The 22,872-nt window shown below is 46.9% G+C and overlaps 1 pseudogene; it reads right to left on the bottom strand.

Annotated features, from left to right (window-relative positions):
* The window catches only part of LOC119978664, a 54,469-nt pseudogene that overhangs the window by 12,765 nt on the left and 18,832 nt on the right, over positions 1–22,872 (bottom strand).

Raw genomic sequence — 22,872 nt, 5'->3', positions numbered from 1 at the left:
CAGACTTCAGATCCACCGTGGAGAACAAGCGGTAGTGAGCGATCTGATTCACCATGGCTGCAATCCGGGGGAGGGGGTACGCATCGAGGTGCATAAACCGGTTAATGGTCTGGCTGTAATCAACCACCATCCGGAACATTTCCCCGGTCTTGACGACCACCACCTGAGCTCTCCAGGGGCTATTGCTGGCTTCTATGACTCCTTCCAGCAAGAGACGCCGGACCTCGGACCTAATAAATGCCCTGTCCTGCAGACTATACCTCCTGCTTCGAGTGGCTACTGGCTTGCAGTCCGCGGTGAGGTTAGCGAAGAGGGGAGGGGGGGTCGATTTTTAGGGTTGCGAGGCTGCATATGGTGAGTGGGGGCAGGGGTCCGTGAAAACTAAGAGTTAGGCTCCTGAGATTGCACTGAAAATTGAGTCATAAGAGGAGAGGGGCGCAGAGGTCTGGGAGCACATACAATTGAAAATTGGTATACTCGGCGCCCTGTATTGTTACGGTTGCCGTAGTGCTCCCTTGGATTTGTACTCAGTGCGACCCAGAGGCGAGGGAGATTGGTTGTTGCGTCGGGAATATCGGGAAACAGCGTCTTACCAGATCCAGGTGAACAAAGCTCTTGGTGCTCCCGGAGTCGAACAGGCAAGGTGTCTCGTATCTGTTAACCCGGACGGCCATCATGGAGCTCTTGAAATGCTTGGGTCTTGACTGGTCCAGGGTGACTGCACTGAGTTGAGGGTAGTCGGCGGCGTGGTCGGCGGTGCTGTGGCGGCCCCGCGATGGCTGTTCGTGCAGGACGTACTCGTCGAGCGGCGTAGCGGATGATGGCCAAGATGGCGGCCCCCATGGATCGCACGTGGCCGGCAGCGTGGGGGAGGATGGCCAAGATGGCGATCCCCGTGAGTCGCACATGTTGTGTGGGGTCGGAGTCGGCAAACACGCTGCCATATTACTGGATCTGCGGGCCTGAGAGTCGGTGGATCGAGTTTGAGTGTTTAGGCTTGGCCAGGCAGACCTTTACAAAGTGTCCTTTTCGCCCGCAGCTGCTGCAGTTTGCGTTGCGGGCTGGGCATTGTTGCCGGGAGTATTGAGGCTGGCTGCAAAAATGGCAAGCTACCCCCCCGTGATGGGTGGGCGGCCACGCGGCTCAGGCCTGGGGTAGTCTCTGGTCAGGGGCCCACGAGGGAGTCACGTTGTCAGCTGGGAACGCAGAGAGACTCTGAAAAGCGACCTCCACTGAGGTTGCCAGTTTTACCGCGTCATCCAGGACCTGGGCCCCTTTTTCGAGCAGGCGCTGCCTCACATAGTTCGATCGGACCCTCGCAACGTAAACGTCTCGGACGGCGAGTTCCATTTGCTGAGTGGCTGTAAAGGCCTGAGGTCGCACAGATAGTCATCTAGCGACTCCCCGGGGCGCTGGCGGCGAGTAGTGAAGATATGTCGCGCGTAGACTTCATTCACAGGCCGCACGTAGATGCGTTTGAGTATCGCGAGGGCCTCAGTATAGGAGGTGGCTTCGTCGAGTTGGGCAGAAATGCGATGGCTCACCCGTGCGTGGAGAAGACTCAATTTCTGTTCGTCCGTGATGGATGCTGTCGACGATGCGGCCAGGCAGGCCTTGAAACACCAACGCCAATATGCAAAACTTTCTTTCGCCTCCGTGGCCTGTGGATCGAGTTCCAGTCTGTCAGGTTTGAGGGCTGACTCCATAGTAGTTCTTTAAGCTGATTAAATTGATGCGACCATCAATTCACTCGGAGACTCGAGTCGAAGTAAACAGTGGTTTTAATCAGCTTACAACTTTGCCTGCCTGCGACTGGTACAATACTGAAGGCGGTCCCGCAGGTCTGCTGCTCTTATACTTCCTCTAAAGGGCAGAGCCATGGACGGAGCCCGTACATGCTCCAACATCTCCCCCTGTGGGTGAAGCCACACAGTGGCCCATAGATGGAGCCCACAGGATTAATAGCAAGGTACAATGGAACACAGTATAGTGGTGAATTAATAGTGTTTCTACATTCACTACACAGGTCCTGTAGTTGCTATTTCAGACGATCCTTGAGGGGCGCCGGCACCCGGTGTGGTGCATGAATTACAGGGGTGGCGTTCGGCTTGAGCAGGATTTTATATCGGTATGGGAGCGTGCCCATTCCATCGGATGCGCTGTGGTACTGCGTGATTATGTCGTCTATGACGGCTTGCAAATTTCCATCGGGCGAGGCCGTCGCCGGTGATGATGACATGGTGTGGACTCGCTGAACCAGGTTCAGGAGCTTGCAGGCCCGAGCACCGAGCAGGGACGCCCTGTCAGGCCTGACGATTACAAACCGCAGCGTTGCCTTGATCGCCTTGTTGGATACCCCTAGCTGACACGAGCCACTGGCAGCTATGGCATTGCCATTGTAGTCAAGGAGCTGACAGGCTGGTGGAAGAATGCTTGGTCTGGCGCGGATGGTGTCAAGGTCGGATTGTGAGATGAGGTTCGCAGACCCGCCGGTGTCCAGTTTAAATCAGATGCGAGCCTGGTGAACTGTGAGGACAGCAGACCACTCGTCATCTGGATCCGCACTGAGGATCGAGAGGCATGGCGCAGGTGTGGTGGAGGTCAGCTCATGTGTGGTTATGATGCCCACCCGATATGGAGACTTGAGGCAGTCAGCATCAGGGTCTGTTGGGCTGTCGGGATCGGAATCTGGGATGCCTTGTTGTACTGAGCGGACATTTCTGCGCCGCAGTTGGGATCGCTGGCTGCTGAGCGGTGGAGCAGATCTGCAAAGGGCTGCGTCGTGGCCAAGCTTGCCACACTGTAGACCCCGGCGTCCTTTTGCCGGACATTGCTGCTTTAAGTGGGCGGAGCCATGATTCGGACTGGTCATGACGCTGACGTCAGCGCATTCCGTGCACCATCGCGCATGCGCAGTGCGGTCGGTCGACGTACGCACCTGCGCAGTTGAGTTGTTGGTCTCGTTGTCCGCTCGATCTTGGCGCGCATGCGCAGGGATCCGGGAAAGTGCGCGAAACGGCCACTCTCCTCGATGCTCAGGCCCTGCATCTGTGCGATGGCCTGCACCCTTTCCGCCTCGTGGGAGGCCAGCTTTGCAGTTTCTGCCGCCCTGATGTGGGGAGTAACGATTGTTACTCATGGACAACACACGTCTCAATAGTGACAGAGAGGGTCAACTGTTTGATTTTAAGGAGCTGCTGCTGCAGGGAGTCGGAGTGGACCCCGAAAACGATCCGATCCCGAATCATGCAATCAGTCGTTGAGACATAGTTACATGACTGCGCTAGGATATGGAGATGGGTCAAGAAGGAGTGAAAAGGTTCATCCTTACCCTGAAGCCTCTGCTGGAAGATGTGCCGTTCAAAGCTCTCATTCACCTCAATGTCGCAGTGGCTGTCGAACTTCAGCAGGACTGTTTTGAATTTTGTTTTGTCTTCGCCGTCGGCGAGCGTAAGGGAGTTGTAGATATGGATGGCGTGGTCCCCCGCGGTGGAAAGAAATAGCGCGATCTTCCTGGTATCCGATGCTGCCTCGAGGTCGGAGACCTCGATGTACAAGAGGAATTTGTGCTTGAAGATCTTCCAATTGGCGCTGAGGTTGCCGGAGATGCGGAGTTGGGGAGGAGGCTGGATGTTTGCCATTTCGCTGGATGGCTGCTTGCTGGTCAATGCTGATTCACTCGAGGTAGGTCCGTCAAGATCAGTTTCACTCTGGTACCATGATGTGTTAGGCAGGTTGGTTCGATGTGGACTGCACTCGATGCAGGGAAGCTAGAAACAGACGTCTAACACTGGAGAAGATCCAACACAGTTTTATTCAACTATAGAACTGATAAACATATTCAGCTGTGGGTCGACACTATACTGAACTGACTGGAGACCTAGTACTAGCCTGACCAGACTTACTAACTACCGCATGGTGTTTGCACTGGCTAGCTCGTGGACTCTGACTGTCTCAGTGGCTGGGTCCAGAGAGAGAGGGAAACCTAGTGCCCTCTGGCTTTATAGTGGTAGTGTCCTGTCTGGTGATTGGCTGCACTGTGCTGTGTGCTTACTGGTCATCCTGTGTGTCAATCACTGCCTGTCTGCACCTCATTATATACATGAGTGGATATTATGACACTGCCCTCCCCCAACAAAGTCTGAGCCAATTTGATATCATGGTAGGGAGCAAAAGAATTGCCTGGGAAATATCGTGCTGCATAAGGACATATTTCCACAAATAATCAATGGATTAGAAATAAATGTTGTTATATTATATCACCTCATAATACGATAGGAAACCAGGCTCCTTTGTGTAATTGCCAGGTGGCCCGGGGCCAGTTACTGCAGCACCAACACTTTCATTCAAAGACTTCAGCACAAAGGTTCGTCCAAATGTGGGAAATCCAATGATCAGTTTTTTTTGCTGACAAGCCGTTGCGAATCCAATATTTGGCGGCAAAATTCTGTAGTGGAAACAATTAACTGTTTTTTGGGGTATTAAAATTCATATTCTGCTAAGGTTCACATCCATCTATTCCCCGACAATCTACCAAGTTTTTTTGTCCGTTCATGGGACGTGGGCCAATCCTGATTGCCCTTGAACGGTCAGTTAAGGGTCAACCATGGTGACGCAGTGGTTAGCACAGCTGCCTCACACCGCCAAGGTCCCAGGTTCGATCCCGGCCCTGGGTCACTGTCCGTGTGGAGTTTGCACATTCTCTCCGTGTCTGTGTGGGTTTCGCCCTCACAACCCAAAGATGTGCAGAGTAGTTGTATTGGCCGCGCTAAATTGCCCCATTATTGTAAAAAATGATTGGGTACTCTAAATTTATTTTAAAAAAAGAGTCAACCACATTACTGTGGGTCTGGAGTCACATGTAGGCCAGACCGGGTAAGGACAGCAGGTTTCCTTCCCTGAAGGACATTAGTGAACCAGATGGGTTTTTACAATAATTGACAATGGTTTCATGGTCCCCATTAGAATTATAATTTCAGATTTTTATTGAATTCAAATTTCACCATCTGCAGTGGCGGGAACTGAACCCGGGTCCCCAGAGCGTTATTCTGGGCCTCTGGTTTCCTCGTCTAGTGACAATACCACTACGCCACCACCTCCTGTCTTTGATTGCAGAATAGCTGGGGAAATGGTTAAATGGTCAGAATCTTCCTCAAGCTCAATCAATCTCAACATTAATTTAATGTTTGAAACATAGGGCTGAATATTGTGGATTTCCTAATTCAAGATGGCTGATACCAGCCTCGTCAGAGGGCCAGCATCTCATGCCTTAACCACTGGAAGAGGTGGTCAGTGTAAGGAATGCAGGAAATGTTGCATCCACAGTAGATGTGTTTCTGCTATGAATCTGCGTTGCAGGGAAGTCCTCCTGATGAAATGTGTCCGGTTTAGCTGGATACTTCCCTACACAACAAAACGGCAGTGGTATGGTAAAATGGCCTTTAACTAGGCATTAATAATAGTGCGGTAATTGGCTGACCACCTCCCTGAAGCAGGCAGCCTTGCCACTTATGGGGTCCGCCGCTTGTAAAAGGGAGATCATCGGGCGATTGATCTGACACAGCTCCCCACGATTGAGCCGAACCCCCTCCTCCCAGTACTTGTCCCCGAGAATGGTAAAATCTCGGAGGCTGGGGATTGAGGGTGATTTAGAGATGTGGATCAGAAATTGGCTAGTTGAAAGAAGACAGAGAGTGGTAGTTGATGGGAAATGTTCAGAATGGAGTTCAGTTACGAGTGGCGTACCACAAGGATCTGTTCTGGGGCCGTTGCTGTTTGTCATTTTTATAAATGACCTAGAGGAGGGCGCAGAAGGATGGGTGAGTAAATTTGCAGACGACACTAAAGTCGGTGGAGTTGTAGACAGTGCGGAAGGATGTTGCAGGTTACAGAGTGACATAGATAAGCTGCAGAGCTGGGCTGAGAGGTGGCAAATGGAGTTTAATGTGGAGAAGTGTGAGGTGATTCACTTTGGAAAGAATAACAGGAATGCGGAATATTTGGCTAATGGTAAAATTCTTGGTAGTGTGGATGAGCAGAGGGATCTTGGTGTCCATGTACATAGATCCCTGAAAGTTGCCACCCAGGTTGATAGGGTTGTGAAGAAGGCCTATGGTGTGTTGGCCTTTATTGGTAGAGGGATTGAGTTCCGGAGCCATGAGGTCATGTTGCAGTTGTACAAAACTCTAGTACGGCCGCATTTGGAGTATTGCGTACAGTTCTGGTCGCCTCATTATAGGAAGGACGTGGAAGCCTTGGAACGGGTGCAGAGGAGATTTACCAGGATGTTGCCTGGTATGGAGGGAAAATCTTATGAGGAAAGGCTGATGGACTTGAGATTGTTTTCGTTAGAGAGAAGAAGGTTAAGAGGTGACTTAATAGAGGCATACAAAATGATAAGAGGGTTAGATAGGGTGGACTGTGAGAGCCTTCTCCCGCGGATGGAGGTGGCTAGCACGAGGGGACATAGCCTTAAATTGAGGGGTAATAGATATAGGACAGAGGTCAGAGGTGGGTTTTTTACGCAAAGAGTGGTGAGGCCGTGGAATGCCCTACCTGCAACAGTAGTGAACTCGCCAACATTGAGGGCATTTAAAAGTTTATTGGATAAGCATATGGATGATAAGGGCATAGTGTAGGGTAGATGGCCTTTAGTTTTTTTCCATGTCGGTGCAACATCGAGGGCCGAAGGGCCTGTACTGCGCTGTATCGTTCTATGTTCTATGTTCTATCTTGGCCATGGATTTTCTTCAGGTGGAGAAATCCTACCACACTGTGCCAGCTTAGTGTTCCTGTTTGTCTGATCCCTAATTCTCCCAATTTGTGCGGGTGGGCAGGCGGACAATCTATACAATTGTTTGGGCTGCCTCTCGTCGCTGAATAGCAGGCAAAGCGCCAGGCCCAAAACACACTTTCTAATGGCAGCACACTAAATAAGAGATGGGAAATACGTGGTTAAAACAGAATCGTGAGCTGCACCTTAAAGGGAAAGTGAACATTAATTGTGGACAAACAGCAAAGATAGATAATAGAACGAGAGGAAGGTGGCTGTACGTGAGCACATTTTCTTAATTCAATGTTGGCAATTCTACTGGAAGACATTCACGAGGAGAGGGATGTGGTGCTTTTTTTCCCAATGCCAATGTGAGTCGTTGAACAGGCATGGCATGAGGTGGCACAGATGTGTTTGGATGGCGAACTGGATGGAGTGCAGGCAGATATTCAATGTTCTGATCAGGATACTGGGGTAAAAATCCACATCTCATCTTTTACTCTTTCTGTACAGTCTCGAAGGACATACCTCCACCTTTCACAATCAATAATTTTCTTCTCCATTTCCTAATGGATAATTCAGCAGAGAAATATTCAGTTTACTTCTGCTTTTAGTCACTCTAAAACAATTGCTCCTTTCTGCTGCTTGGCCATAGTTGCTGCTTTCTGGCCTTACGCACACTGGTAACCTGGTTCAAACGTGGTGTGGGCACTTCCCAGGAAACACATTTATTCAATATGTCTGGCAGCATCTGTGGAGCGAGAAACAGAGTTAACATTTCAGGTCAAGGGAACTGAACTCTAACTTTTACCAGTTCTAATGAATGGTCCTTGACTGAAAACGTTAACTCAGTTCCTCTCTTCACAGATGCTGTCAGACCTGCTGAGTGATGTCTATCTTTTCCATTCTAATGTCAGGTTACAAAATCTGCGGTGTTCTACTTTTTGATTAATGCCATTAGAACATTAAACTACTGAGACAAAAGAATCAATTGAGGAAGTGATCAAACTGTACAATGATCTGGGCAGCACGGTAGCATGGTGGTTAGCATAAATGCTTCACAGCTCCAGGGTCCCAGGTTCGATTCCCGGCTGGGTCACTGTCTGTGCGGAGTCTGCACGTCCTCCCCGTGTGTGCGTGGGTTTCCTCCGGGTGCTCCGGTTTCCTCCCACAGTCCAAAGATGTGCGGGTTAGGTGGATTGGCCAGGCTAAATTGCCCGTAGTGTCCTAAAAAGTAAGGTGGAGGGGGGGGGGGTTGTTGGGTTATGGATATAGGGTGATACGTGGGTTTGAGTAGGGTGATCATGGCTCGGCACAACATCAAGGGCCAAAGGGCCTGTTCTGTGCTGTACTGTTCTATGTTCTATGGTCAGACCACACACTCAGTGCGCCTTTCAGTTCTGGGGTGAGGAGTGTTGACGAAGACACTCGAGGGCTGGAGTGGGAAGGAGCTGTACAGCTAATCTTCAAAGGCAGAAATATGAAGACGGTCTGGAAAATCTTCAACTTCCCAGACAGGAACAAAATAGCTGGGAGTTAATCTTGTTGGGTTAAAACAAGATAAAAATGGTTGGGGCAGGTTTAACCGGGAACACTGCTAACACAGAACATTATTCAACCAAGACCGACAGCCAAAGGTTATTCTTGAAGCAGAGCAGGGTCGTGGAAAACTGGAATTATCTAAGAACGGAAACACTGGGCAGAAATAGAGGATTGTAGAGTTGTTCTGAAAACATGATGATTGAAGTGCCCGACCTTTTCATATGTAACTTGTCAACGGTGGGGGATTGTATACGTACCATGTTAGAATTTGCATAAGCACCTTTATCAGCGGCGCCACGATATAAAGGGCTGATGTGTCCTGTGAATCGATCCCAAGCTCCATGGAAACCATATGAAACCAAGTTGATAAAATCAACATTTCTGTAGAAATACAAGTATTTAGTCAAAATTCCAAGAATAATCCATCGAATACTGATACATTTTGACTGCGCACGGGTAACGGTCAACTTGCATAAGAACATAAGAACTAGGAGCAGGAGTCTGCCATCTGGCCCCTCGAGCCTGCTCCGCCATTCAATGAGATCATGGCTGATCTTTTGTGGACTCAGCTCCACTTTCCGGCCCGAACACCATAACCCTTAATCCCTTTATTCTTCAAAAAACTATCTATCTTTACCTTAAAAACATTTAATGAAGGAGCCTCAACTGCTTCACTGGGCAAGGAATTCCATAGATTCACAACCCTTTGGGTGAAGAAGTTCCTCCTAAACTCAGTCCTAAATCTACTTCCCCTTATTTTGAGGCTATGTCCCCTAGTTCTGCTTTCACCCGCCAGTGGGAACAACCTGCCCGCATCTATCCTATCTATTCCCTTCATAATTTTAAATGTTTCTATAAGATCCCCCCTCATCCTTCTAAATTCCAATGAGTACAGTCCCAGTCTACTCAACCTCTCCTCATAATCCAACCCCTTCAGCTCTGGGATTAACCTAGTGAATCTCCTCTGCACACCCTCCAGCGCCAGTACGTCCTTTCTCAAGTAAGGAGACCAAAACTGAACACAATACTCCAGGTGTGGCCTCACTAACACCTTATACAATTGCAGCATAACCTCCCTAGTCTTAAACTCCATCCCTCTAGCAATGAAGGACCAAATTCCATTTGCCTTCTTAATCACCTGTTGCACCTGTAAACCAACTTTCTGTGACTCATGCACTAGCACACCCAAGTCTCTCTGAACAGCGGCATGCTTTAATATTTTATCGTTTAAATAATAATCCCGTTTGCTGTTATTCCTACCAAAATGGATAACCTCACATTTGTCAACATTGTATTCCATCTGCCAGACCCTAGCCCATTCACTTAACCTATCCAAATCCCTCTGCAGACTTCCAGTATCCTCTGCACTTTTCGCTTTACCACTCATCTTAGTGTCATCTGCAAACTTGGACACATTGCCCTTGGTCCCCAACTCCAAATCATCTATGTAAATTGTGAACAATTGTGTGCCCAACACGGATCCCTGAGGGACACCACTAGCTACTGATTGCCAACCAGAGAAACACCCATTAATCCCCACTCTTTGCTTTCTATTAATTAACCAATCCTCTATCCATGCTACTACTTTACCCTTAATGCCATGCATCTTTATCTTATGCAGCAACCTTTTGTGTGGCACCTTGTCAAAGGCTTTCTGGAAATCCAGATATACCACATCCATTGGCTCCCCGTTATCTACTGCACTGGTAATGTCCTCAAAAAATTCCACTAAATTAGTTCGGCACGACCTGCCCTTTATGAACCCATGCTGTGTCTGCCCAATGGGACAATTTCTATCCAGATGCCTCGCTATTTCTTCCTTGATGATAGATTCCAGCATCTTCCCTACTACCGAAGTTAAACTCACTGGCCTATATTTTCCCACTCTCAGCCTACCTCCTTTTTTAAACAGTGGTGTCACATTTGCTAATTTCCAATCCACCGGGACCACCCCAGAGTCTAGTGAATTTTGGTAAATTATCACCAGTGCATCTGCAATTTCCCTAGCCATCTCCTTTAGCACTCTGGGATGCATTCCATCAGTGCCAGGAGACTTTTCTACCTTTAGCCCCATTAGCTTGCCCATCACTACCTCCTTAGAACATAGAATGATACAGCGCAGTACAGGCCCTTCGGCCCTCGATGTTGCACCGACATGGAAAAAAAAACTAAAGGCCATCTAACCTACACTATGCCCTTATCATCGATATGCTTATCCAATAAACTTTTAAATGCCCTCAATGTTGGCGAGTTCACTACTGTTGCAGGTAGGGCATTCCACGGCCTCACCACTCTTTGCGTAAAAAACCCACCTCTGACCTCTGTCCTATATCTATGACCCCTCATTTCAAGGCTATGTCCCCTCGTGCTAGCCACCCCCATCCGCGGGAGAAGGCTCTCGCTGTCCACCCTATCTAACCCTCTGATCATTTTGTATGCCTCTATTAAGTCACCTCTTAACCTTCTTCTCTCTAACGAAAACAACCTCAAGTCCATCAGCCTTTCCTCATAAGATTTTCCCTCCATACCAGGCAACATCCTGGTAAATCTCCTCTGCACCCGTTCCAAAGCTTCCACGTCCTTCCTATAATGAGGCGACCAGAACTGTACGCAATACTCCAAATGCGGCCGTACTAGAGTTTTGTACAACTGCAACATGACCTCATGGCTCCGGAACTCAATCCCTCTACCAATAAAGGCCAACACACCATAGGCCTTCTTCACAACCCTATCAACCTGGGTGGCAACTTTCAGGGATCTATGTACATGGACACCGAGATCCCTCTGCTCATCCACACTACCAAGAATTTTACCATTAGCCAAATATTCCGCATTCCTGTTATTCTTTCCAAAGTGAATCACCTCACACTTCTCCACATTAAACTCCATTTGCCACCTCTCAGCCCAGCTCTGCAGCTTATCTATGTCCCTCTGTAACCTGCAACATCCTTCCGCACTGTCTACAACTCCACCGACTTTAGTGTCGTCTGCAAATTTACTCACCCATCCTTCTGCGCCCTCCTCTAGGTCATTTATAAAAATGACAAACAGCAACGGCCCCAGAACAGATCCTTGTGGTACGTCACTCGTAACTGAACTCCATTCTGAACATTTCCCATCAACTACCACTCTCTGTCTTCTTTCAACTAGCCAATTTCTGATCCACATCTCTAAATCACCCTCAATCCCCAGCCTCCGTATTTTCTGCAATAGCCGACCGTGGGGAACCTTATCAAACGCTTTACTGAAATCCATATACACCACATCAACTGCTCTACCCTCGTCTACCTGTTCAGTCACCTTCTCAAAGAACTCGATAAGGTTTGTGAGGCATGACCTACCCTTCACAAAACCATGCTGACTATCCCTAATCATATTATTCCTATCTAGATGATTATAAATCGTATCTTTTATAATCCTCTCCAAGACCTTACCCACCACAAACGTTAGGCTCACCTTAGTGATAACAATCCTCTCAAGGTCCTCCCCTGTCATAGCCTCATTTCTATCAGTTGCTGGTATGTTATTTGTGTCTTCCACTGTGAAGACCGACCCAAAAAACCTGTTCAGTTCCTCAGCCATTTCCTCATCTCCCATTATTAAAACTCCCTTCTCATCCTCTAGAGGACCAATATTTACCTTAGCCACTCTTTTTTGTTTTATATAATTGTAAAAACTTTTACTGTCTGTTTTTATATTCTGAGCAAGTTTACTCTCATACTCTATCTTACTCTTCTTTATAGCTTTTTTAGTAGCTTTCTGTTGCCCCCTAAAGATTTCCCAGTCCTCTAGTCTCCCACTAATCTTTGCCACTTTATATGCTTTTTCCTTCAATTTGATACTCTCCCTTATTTCCTTAGCTATCCACGGTCGATTTTCCCTCTTTCTACCGTCCTTCCTTTTTGTTGGTATAAACCTTTGCTGAGCACTGTGAAAAATCGCTTGGAAGGTTCTCCACTGTTCCTCAACTGTTCCACCATAAAGTCTTTGCTCCCAGTCTACCTTAGCTAGTTCTTCTCTCATCCCATTGTAATCTCCTTTGTAGTATTTGATTTTATTTTCTCACCCTCCATTTGTATTTTAAATTCCACCATATTGTGATCGCTCCTTCCGAGAGGATCCCTAACTATGAGATCATGAATCAATCCTGTCTCATTACACAGGACAAGATCTAGGACCGCTTGTTCCCTCGTAGGGTCCATTACATACTGTTCTAGGAAACTATCGCGGATACATTCCATAAACTCCTCCTCAAGGTTGCCTTGACCGATCTGGTTAAACCAATCGACATGTAGATTAAAATCCCCCATGGTAACTGCTGTACCATTTCTACATGCATCAGTTATTTCTTTGTTTATTGCCTGCCCCACCATATCGTTACTATTTGGTGGCTGATAGACTACTCCTATCAGTGACTTTTTTGCCTTACTATACCTGATTTCCACCCAAATGGATTCAACCTTATCCTCCATAGCACCGATGTCATCCCTTACTATTGCCCGGATGTCATCCTTAAATAACAGAGCAACACCACCTCCCTTACCATCCACTCTGTCCTTCCGAATAGTTTGATACCCTCGGATATTTAACTCCCAGTCGTGACCATCCTTTAACCATGTTTCAGTAATGGCCACTAAATCATCGTCATTCACGATGATTTGTGCCATCAACTCATTTACTTTATTCCGAATACTACAAGCATTCAAGTAAAGTAAACTTATGTTGGTTTTTTTACCTCTGTTTTGAATCTTAACATCTCCAGTTTTATTCCTTTTAGTATTACTGGGCCTATTCACTGAGCTCCCCTCAGTCACTGTACCTTGTACTGTCGCCCTTTTTGATTTTTGAACTTGGGCCGCACTCTAACTTGACGGGTCACATGTGGTCCCCGGGCTGGTTTATACCTTCCTCCATCTGTCCTGCCTAAGTTACCAATATTCTGGTGTGGCCTTGTCACCAAATCAAAGCCTTGGTATTTCTCCAGCTGCTCGGACCCACATTTTGCCTCAATGTTTTAATGCATTTCAAGAGTTGCTGTGAATCACTAAAACGATTACACGATGACATCAATAAGTTCCATCCCACCATCAGACTCACCATGGACTACTCTCCAGAATCGGTTGCATTCTTGAACACACTCATCTCCATCAAAGACAATCACCTCAGCACTTTGCTTTACCGCAAGCCCACAAATAATCTTACGATACTCCACTTCTCCAGCTTCCACCCTAAACACATTAAAGAAGCCATCCCCTATGGACTAGTCTGCCATATACACAGGATCTGCCCAGATGAGGAGAAGCATCACAGACATATACAGATGCTGAAAGATGCCCTCGTACGAACGGGATATGGCGCTCGACTCATCGATCAACAGTTCCAACGCGCCACAGCAAAAAACTGCACCAACCTCCTCAGAAGACAAACACGGGACACAACGGACAGAGTACCCTTCGTCGTCCAGTACTTTCCTGGGGCGGAGAAACAACGACACCTTCTTCGCAGCCTTCAACACGTCATCGATGAAGACGAACATCTTGCTAAGGTCATCCCCACACCCCCACTACTTGCCTTCAAACAACCGCGCAACCCCAAACAGACCATTGTTTGCAGCAAACTACCCAGCCTTCAGAACAGCGACCACGACACCACACAACCCTGCCAGGGCAATCTCTGCAAGACATGCCAGATCATCGACATGGTTACCACCATTACACGTGAGAATACCGCCCACCAGGTACACGGTACATACTCGTGCGACTCGGCCAATGTTGTCTACCTCATATGCTGCAGGAAAGGATGTCCCGAAGCGTGGTACATTGGCGAGACCATGCAGACACTGCGACAACGAATAAACGGACATCGCGCGACAATCGCCAGGCAGGAATGTTCCCTTCCAGCCAAGGAACACTTCAGCAGCCAAGGGCATTGTTGGATTATTGCAGGGTACGTAGCCATTTCCAGTATTCGCTGCCTTCAGCCATTTTGTGATATTATGTAGAGTGGATTAAATTTGCTGAAGAACAATCTCAACGATGAGATATCTGGAGGAGGCTAAGATGGATTATCCACCTGGAGCTCTGGCTGAAAATGGTTGTAAAATGCCACATCCTTGTCTTCAGCACTGACAAACTGGGTCCCCTCATCACTGATGATGGGGATATTTGAGGAGCTACCTCATTCAGTTAGCTTAATTGTCCAGCACTATTCACGCCTGTATGTAGCATTATAGCACAGCTTTGATCTGATCCATTTGTTATGAGATTGCTTAGCTCTGCTGTTTTTCACACATGTAGTTTGTGCCAAAGCTTCACCTGGTTGACATCTTGTTTGTAGGTATGTTTGGGATAACTCCGAGCGTGCTCTCTTGCACTCCTCATTGAGCCAGGGTTGATGTCCTGATATGGTGGCAATGGTGTCATGGGGGATATGCCAGGTCATGGGATTATAGGTTGTGGCTGAGTACAATTCTGCTGCTGCCATTACCTGCTAGGTAAGTTCTGAATAAATCTTACTTTAGTGCTTTTGTCATGCCGCACAATATGACGGGCGATAATTCTGGTGTAAAAATGGGACATTGTCTTCAGAAGGACTCAGTAAGAAGTCTGACATCATCAGGTTAAAGTCCAACAGGTTTACTTGAAATCATGAGCTTTCGGAGCGCAGCTCCTTCATCAGGTGATAGAGATAGAGAAATACAGCACAGAACAGGCCCTTCGGCCCACGATGTTGCGCCGAACTTTTGTCCTAGGTTAATCATAGAATTTTAGACAAATTTTCATGGCCAATCCACCCAACCTGCACATCTTTGGACTGTGGGAGGAAACCGGAGTACCCGGAGGAAACCCACGCAGTCACGGGGAGGATGTGCAGACTCCGCACAGACAGTGACCCAAGTCGAAATCGAACTTGGGACCCTAGAGCTGTGAAGCAATTGTGCTATCCACAATGCTACCGTGCTGCCCTTATGAAGTTAACCTACACTCCATTATTCTACCCTAATCCAAGTACCTATCCAATAGCCGCTTGAAGGTCCCTAACGTTTCCGACTCAACTACTTCCACAGGCAGTGCATTCCATGCCCCCACTACTCTCTGGGTAAAGAACCTACCTCTGACATCCCCTCTACATCTTCCACCATTTATCTTAAATTTATGTCCCCTTGTAATGGTGTGTTCCACCCGGGGAAAAAGTCTCTGACTGTCTACTCTATCTATTCCCCTGATCATCTTATAAACCTCTATCAAGTCGCCCCTCATCCTTCTCTGTTCTAATGAGAAAAGGCCTAGCACCCTCAACCTTTCCTCGTATGACCTACTCTCCATTCCAGGCAACATCCTGGTAAATCTCCTTTGCACCTTTTCCAAAGCTTCCACATCCTTCCTAAAATGAGGCGACCAGAACTGCACACAGTACTCCAAATGTGGCCTGACCAAGGTTTTGTACAGCTGCATCATCACCTCACGGCTCTTAAATTCAATCCCTCTGCTAATGAACGCTAGCACACCATAGGCCTTCTTCACAGCTCTATCCACTTGAGTGGCAACTTTCAAAGATCTATGAACATAGACCCCAAGATCTCTCTGCTCCTCCACATTGCCAAGAACCCTACCGTTAACCCTGTATTCCGCATTCATATTTGTCCTTCCAAAATGGACAACCTCACACTTGTCAGGGTTAAACTCCATCTGCCACTTCTCAGCCCAGCTCTGCATCCTATCTATGTATCTTTGAAGCCGACAACAGCCCTCCTCACTATCCACAACTCCACCAATCTTCATATCGTCTGCAAATTTACTGACCCACCCTTCAACTCCCTCATCCAAGTCGTTAATGAAAATCACAAACAACAGAGGACCCAGAACTGATCCCTGCGGTACGCCACTGATAACTGGGCTCCAGGCTGAATATTTGCCATCCACCACCACTCTCTGTCTTCTATCGGTTAGCCAGTTTGTTATCCAACTGGCCAAATTTTCCACTATCCCATGCCTCCTTACTTTCTGCACAAGCCTACAATGGGGAACCTTATCAAATGCCTTACTAAAATCCATGTACACTACATCCACTGCTTTACCTTCATCCACATGCTTGGTCACCTCCTCAAAGAAGTCAATAAGACTTGTAAGGCAAGACCTACCACTCACAAATCCGTGCTGACTATCCCTAATCAAGCAGTGCCTTTCCAGATGCTCAGAAATCCTATCCCTCAGTACCCTTTCCATTACTTTGCCTACCACCGAAGTAAGAGTAACTGGCCTGTAATTCCCAGGGTTATCCCTATTCCCTTTTTTGAACAGGGGCACAACATTCGCCACTCTCCAATCATCTTGTACCACCCCTGTTGACAGCGAGGACGAAAAGATCATTGCCAACGGCTCTGCAATTTAATTTCTTGCTTCCCATAGAATCCTTGGATATATCCCGTCAGGCCCGGGGGACTTGTCTATCCTCAAGTTTTTCAAAACGCGCAACACATCTTCCTTCCTGACAAGTATCTCCTCGAGCTTATCAGTCTGTTTCACACTGTCCTCTCCAATAATATGGCCCCTCTCGTTTGTAAATACTGAAGAAAAATACTTGTTCAAGACCTCTCCTATCTCTTCAGACTCAATACACAATCTCCCGCTATTGTCCTTGATTGGACCCACCCTCGCTCTAGTCATTCTCATATTTCTCACATATGTGTAAAAGGCCTTGGGGTTTTCCTTGATCCTACCCGCCAAAGATTTTTCATGCCCTCTCTTAGCTCTCCTAATCTCTTTCTTCAGTTCCCTCCTGGCTATCTTGTATCTCTCCAGCGCCCTGTCTGAACGTTGTTTCTTCAGCCTTACATAAGTCTCCTTCTTCCTCTTAACAAGACATTCAACCTCTCTTGTCAACCATGGTTCCCTCACTCGACCATCTCTTCCCTGCCTGACAGGGACATACATATCAAAGACACGCAGTACCTGTTCCTTGAACAAGTTCCACATTTCACTTGTGTCCTTCCCTGACAGCCTATGTTCCCAACTTCTGCACTTCAATTCTTGTCTGACAGCATTGTATTTACCCTTCCCCCAATTATAAACCTTGCCCTGTTGCTCGCACCTATCCCTCTCCATAACTAAAGTGAAAGTCACAGAATTGTGGTAACTACCTCCAAAATGCTCCCCCACTAACAAATCTGTCACCTGCCCTGGTTCATTACCAAGTACTAAATCCAATATGGCCTCCCCTCTGGTCGGACAATCTACATACTGTGTTAGAAAAGCTTCCTGGATACACTGCACAAACACTACCCCATCCAAACTATTTGATCTAAAGAGTTTCCACTCAATGTTTGGGAAGTTGAAGTCACCTATGACTACTACCCTGTGACTTCTGCACCTTTCCAAAATCTGTTCCCAATCTGTTCCTCCACATCTCTGCTGCTATTGGGGGGCCTATAGAAAACGCCCAACAAGGTGACTGCTCCTTTCCTATTTCTGACTTCAACCCATATTACCTCAGTAGGCAGATCCCCCTCGAACTGCCTTTCTGCAGCTGTTATACTATCTCTAATTAACAATGCCCCCCCCCCCTCCCCCACCTCTTTTACCATCCTCCCTAATCTTGTTGAAACATCTATAACCAGGGACCTCCAACAACCATTCCTGCCCCTCTTCTATCCAAGTTTCCGTGATGGCCACCACATCGTAGTCCCAAGTACCGATCCATGCCTTAAGTTCACCCACCTTATTCCTGATGCTTCTTGCATTAAAGTATACACACTTCAACCCATCTCCTTGCCTGCAAGTACTCCCCTTTGTCAGTGTTACCTTCCCCACTGCATCACTACGTGCTTTGGCGTCCTGAATATCGTCTTCCTTAGTTGCTGGACTACAGATCCGGTTCCCATTCCCCTGCCAAATTAGTTTAAACCCTCCCGAAGAGTACTAGAAAACCTCCCCCCCAGGATATTGGTGCCCCTCTGGTTGAGATGTAACCCGTCCTGCTTGTACAGGTCCCACCTTCCCCAGAATGCGCTCCAATTATCCAAATACCTGAAGCCCTCCCTCCTACACCATTCCTGCAGCCACGTGTTCAACTGCACTCTCTCCCTATTCCTAGCCTCGCTATCACGTGGCACCGGCAACAAATCAGAGATGACAACTCTTTCTGTCCTGGCCTTTAACTTCCAGCCTAACTCCCTGAACTTGTTTATTACCTCCACACACTTTTTCCTACCTACGTCGTTGGAACCAATGTGCACCACGACTTCTGGCTGCTCATCCTCCCCCTTCAGGATCCTGAAGACATGATCCGAGACATCCCTGGCCCTGGCACCCGGGAGGCAACATACCTTCCGGGAGTCTCGCTCGCGACCACAGAATCTCCTATCTATTCCCCTAACCATTGAATCTCCTATTACTATTGCTTTTCTATGCTCCCCCCTTCCCTTCTGAGCCCCAGAGCCAGACTCAGTGCCAGAGACCTGGCCGCTGGGGCCTTCCCCCGGTAGGTCATCCCCCCCAACAGCATCCAAAACGGTATATTTGTTTTGAAGGGGAACGGCCACGAGGGATCCCTGCACTGTCTGCCTGTTAGTTTTCTTTCCCCTGACTGTAACCCAGCTACTCTTGTCCAGTACCTTTGGTGTGGCTACCTCCCTGTAACTCTTCTCGATAACCCCCTCTGCCTCCCGGATGATCCGAAGTTCATCCAGCTCCAGCTCCAGTTCCTTAACACGGTCTCGGAGGAGCTGGAGTTGGGTGCACTTCCCGCAGGTATAGTCAGCGGGGACACCAGTGGTATCCCTCACCACCCACATCCTACAGGAGGAGCATGCAACTGCCCTAGCCTCCATCCCCTCTTACTTTACAGAATTAGCTGCCCCGTGGACCAACTGGACCTCCGCCCTCCGACTCTGCTTCCAGTCAGCTGTACTCTAAACTCCTGGCTCCCTTCACGCTCTTTGATAAATATAGGAAATGAAATGCAAGGAGCACCTTACTCCCTCCTCACCTAACTCCCTCAGTCACCAAACTCTCACTGTAGCACTCAAATGCCACAAGCTCAGCACTCCCTCAGTCACCAAACTCTCACTGTAGCACTCAAATGCCACAAGCTCAGCACTCCCTCAGTCACCAAACTCTCACTGTAGCACTCAAATGCCACAAGCTCAGCACTCCAGTGCAAACAAAGTCTGCACTGTAACTAGCTCCTATTTATGCTGTGACTCTTGCCTCTGAAAACTGGCCTAATCCAATTAACTAATTAACAAGCTCCAGCTGCAAGTACCTACAAGTAGAACCTTGTTTAAAGCTGATTCAAAATTCACCTTCTTATAGACCAAACAGCAACTTTTAAGTTAATTAACTAAATAAAAGAAATACTAGACTTTAAATAAAAATGAACATTTATACTCCCTCAGTCACCAAACTCTCACTGTAGCACTCAAATGCCACAAGCTCAACACTCCAGTGCAAACCAGGTGATGTAAGACTTCCTACTGTGCCCACCCAGTCCAACACCGGCATCTCCACATCATTCATAAGGACTGTCAGGCGGTCATTTCAACAATACTGTCATGCACCTGTGATAGATAGATTGATGAGGGTGAGGTCTTTGGTTCCTTTATCATTTATCATAGGCTGAATCTGGCAAATATGTCCTCAGGACTCTGCTAGTTCAGCCATTGGTGATGCTATCGAGCCACACTTGGTGATGGGCATGGTGCCCTTGCTGCCCCTCGGTGCTTCACAAGTGGTGTGGAGGATTCGTCAGCTGGGGGTGATGGTCCGTGGTAATCAGCAGGAGGTTTCCTGATTGCCGTGAAACCTCATGGGGTCCAGCGTCAACATTGAGGCCTCCCAGCAACCCTCTTCTCTTCCCATTTTGCCTTGGTTTTAGAATTCTAATTTGCTGCCTCACTCTGTTTCTCACTGAGGTGTCCTCCCTCCTCCTCCTGTAGTGAATGGCTCGTCATTGTCAGCTATTTCACTCGCTGATGTCTACGCCCTTAACCTCGTCCTCCAATCTCTGATCTCCTCCAGCTCCAAATCCCTTCAGGTTGCCTGAACTACTCAATCCTGATTCAATCCCCTAATTTTGATCATTCCACTACTGGGGACTGTGCTTCTAGTTTTCTGGGTCAGAAGATCTGGAATTCCTTCCCTAAACCTCTCCGTATATCTCCCTCATTCTCTTAGATGCCTCTTAAATATGCCTCCTTGACCAAACCTTTTGCCATTTCATCCAATATATCTCCATATTTTGTTTTATAATACTCAAGTGAAGCACCTTTGGATGTTTTATTAAGTGAAAGATACTCTATAATCCAATTTGCTGAAGATCTGTTGGTATAATCAAAATAATTCATTGTGATTTATTTCCAAGGCTGCAAAACTATGGAAATCTTTACTTGCTCAGTTGTCCCTTCCTCTTAGAAGTCACAACTTCAATCAGCGGCTAGTTTAGCACAGTGGGATAAACAGTTGGCTTGTAATGCAGAACAAGACCAGCAGCACGGGTTCAATTCCCGTACCGGCCTCCCCGAACAGGTGCTGGAATGTGGCAACTGTGGGCTTTTCACAGTAACTTAATTGAAGTTTACTTGTGACAATAAGTGGTTATTATAAGGGCAGCACGGTAGCATTGTGGATCGCACAATTGCTTCACAGCTCCAGGGTCCCAGGTTCAATTCCGGCTTGGGTCACTGTCTGTGCGGAGTCTGCACATCCTCCCCGTGTCTGCGTGGGTTTCCTCCGGGTGCTCTGGTTTTCTCCCACAGTCCAAAGATGTGCAGGTTAGGTGGATTGGCCATGATAAATTTCCCTTAGTGTCCAAAATTGGCATTAGTGTTGGGTGGGGTTACTGGGTTATGAGGTGGAGGTGTTGACCTTGGGCAGGCTGCTCTTTCCAAGAGCCGGTGCAGACTCGAAGGGCCGAATGGCCTCCTTCTGCATTGTAAATTCTATGATAATCTATGAAAACCTTTAAATTCTATTTCGTCATCACCAAATTTCAAATTTCTTTCTTTCCCAGCCTGCCCTGCTTTATGACCTTCACTCCTCACTTAAGTTTCTTGAGTAAAGAAAATGGTTTGTCCAGTCTGGATTCAAATAAAATCCTTCAAAGGTTGATTAGATTTGATGGGGCTTTTTTTAAACATTGGGCCTAGAGGCTATTGTGAAAATTGTGTTAAGATACTGGACCAGACCCAAAACAATTTTTCAATTTGTAAAACTGTGAGGAAAGGATTCTTCACCCCAGGAGCAAGGACTCTGACCAATAGGTATATTTTATGTTAAAACAAACTTTAATTTAAACACAGAATTAACCACATTAACATCACTGAAATAGCTTACCAATTAACATTAAATAGTTCTTAAATAAAAGGAAAAACATATATTTGCTAGTAACTCCAATTAAGCAACCCAAAACAGTTCAAATGCTACTTATAAATAAAGTTAACAAAACAGATTACTAGCTTACCTGTGTAGAGACATTTGGAGAGAGATCCTTTCAAGAGCAGATCCAGTACACTTCTGTTCAACCTAACAGCATTTGGCAAAACTGCTGTTCAATTTAAAATCGTTTAACAGACTGCCAAAACTACAGACAGACCTGGCTCCTCCCATTAATTTCATTATCAGTATCCCATTAAGTTCTATGACTTTCTTAGTTAGGACTAAAAAAATTATTTACTTTCCAGGGAATCTCCAGCTATCATAACAACATCCCATTATCCCTTTATCTATAACCAAGTAAATGGTTAGAAACAATAAATAATAATAATAATAATAATCTACTTATTGTCACAAGTAGGCTTCAATGAAGTTACTGTGAAAAGCCCCTAGCCTCAACAATCCGGCACCTGTTCGGGGAGGCCGGTAAGGGAATTGAACCCATGCTGCTGCCTTGTTCTGCATTACAAGCCAGCTGTTTAGCCCACTGAGCTAAACCAATTACCTCATTCTTTTACGACTCTGTAATTACAGCTTTAGCAGACACACTGCGTGTTTGACTTTGAACCAGGGTTTTTAATACCAATACTGTCACAAATATGAGTTATAATATGTAAAATTTCTGCATTCATCACAAGAGGAAAAAGAACAATTGTACTGAAAACATTAACTCTTACCGAACAATTTTTTCAATCTCGTAACCGGCATCAATTCTTTTTTTGTTAGCTGCCACAGCTGCTGTAAGCAATAACCTGGCCTTGTGCGTGTTTTCTGCTTCTTGCTGAAAGGCTTTTTTTAATTCCTAGGGTGGGAAAGTATAAAATATGGACTTTGAATAAAACCCATGTTTATTTTTATAGTGCCTCACAGATTTAATTACAATAAAGTATCTGATGAATATAAGGGCTTTCCTGCTCAAATATTAATGTCAGTTTTCCGAGCCAGTGAACATAGAAGTACATATGGTGGGCACATTGTGTTAGAAATAGTGCCCCCCGGTAAAAAGACTTCTGCAGGTGTAAGCACCTGTTCTGGTTTTGCAGCTTTCCCCCAATCATCCTCAATCCGATTTAAACCTCCCACGGTAGTGCAAAAGCTACGATCCATTTTATTTGGAAATAAGTAGGC

The sequence above is a fragment of the Scyliorhinus canicula genome, chromosome 15, assembly GCF_902713615.1.
Source record: "Scyliorhinus canicula chromosome 15, sScyCan1.1, whole genome shotgun sequence".
Taxonomy (NCBI): Eukaryota; Metazoa; Chordata; class Chondrichthyes; order Carcharhiniformes; family Scyliorhinidae; genus Scyliorhinus; species Scyliorhinus canicula.
This window is presented reverse-complemented; position numbering and strand designations above follow the sequence as displayed.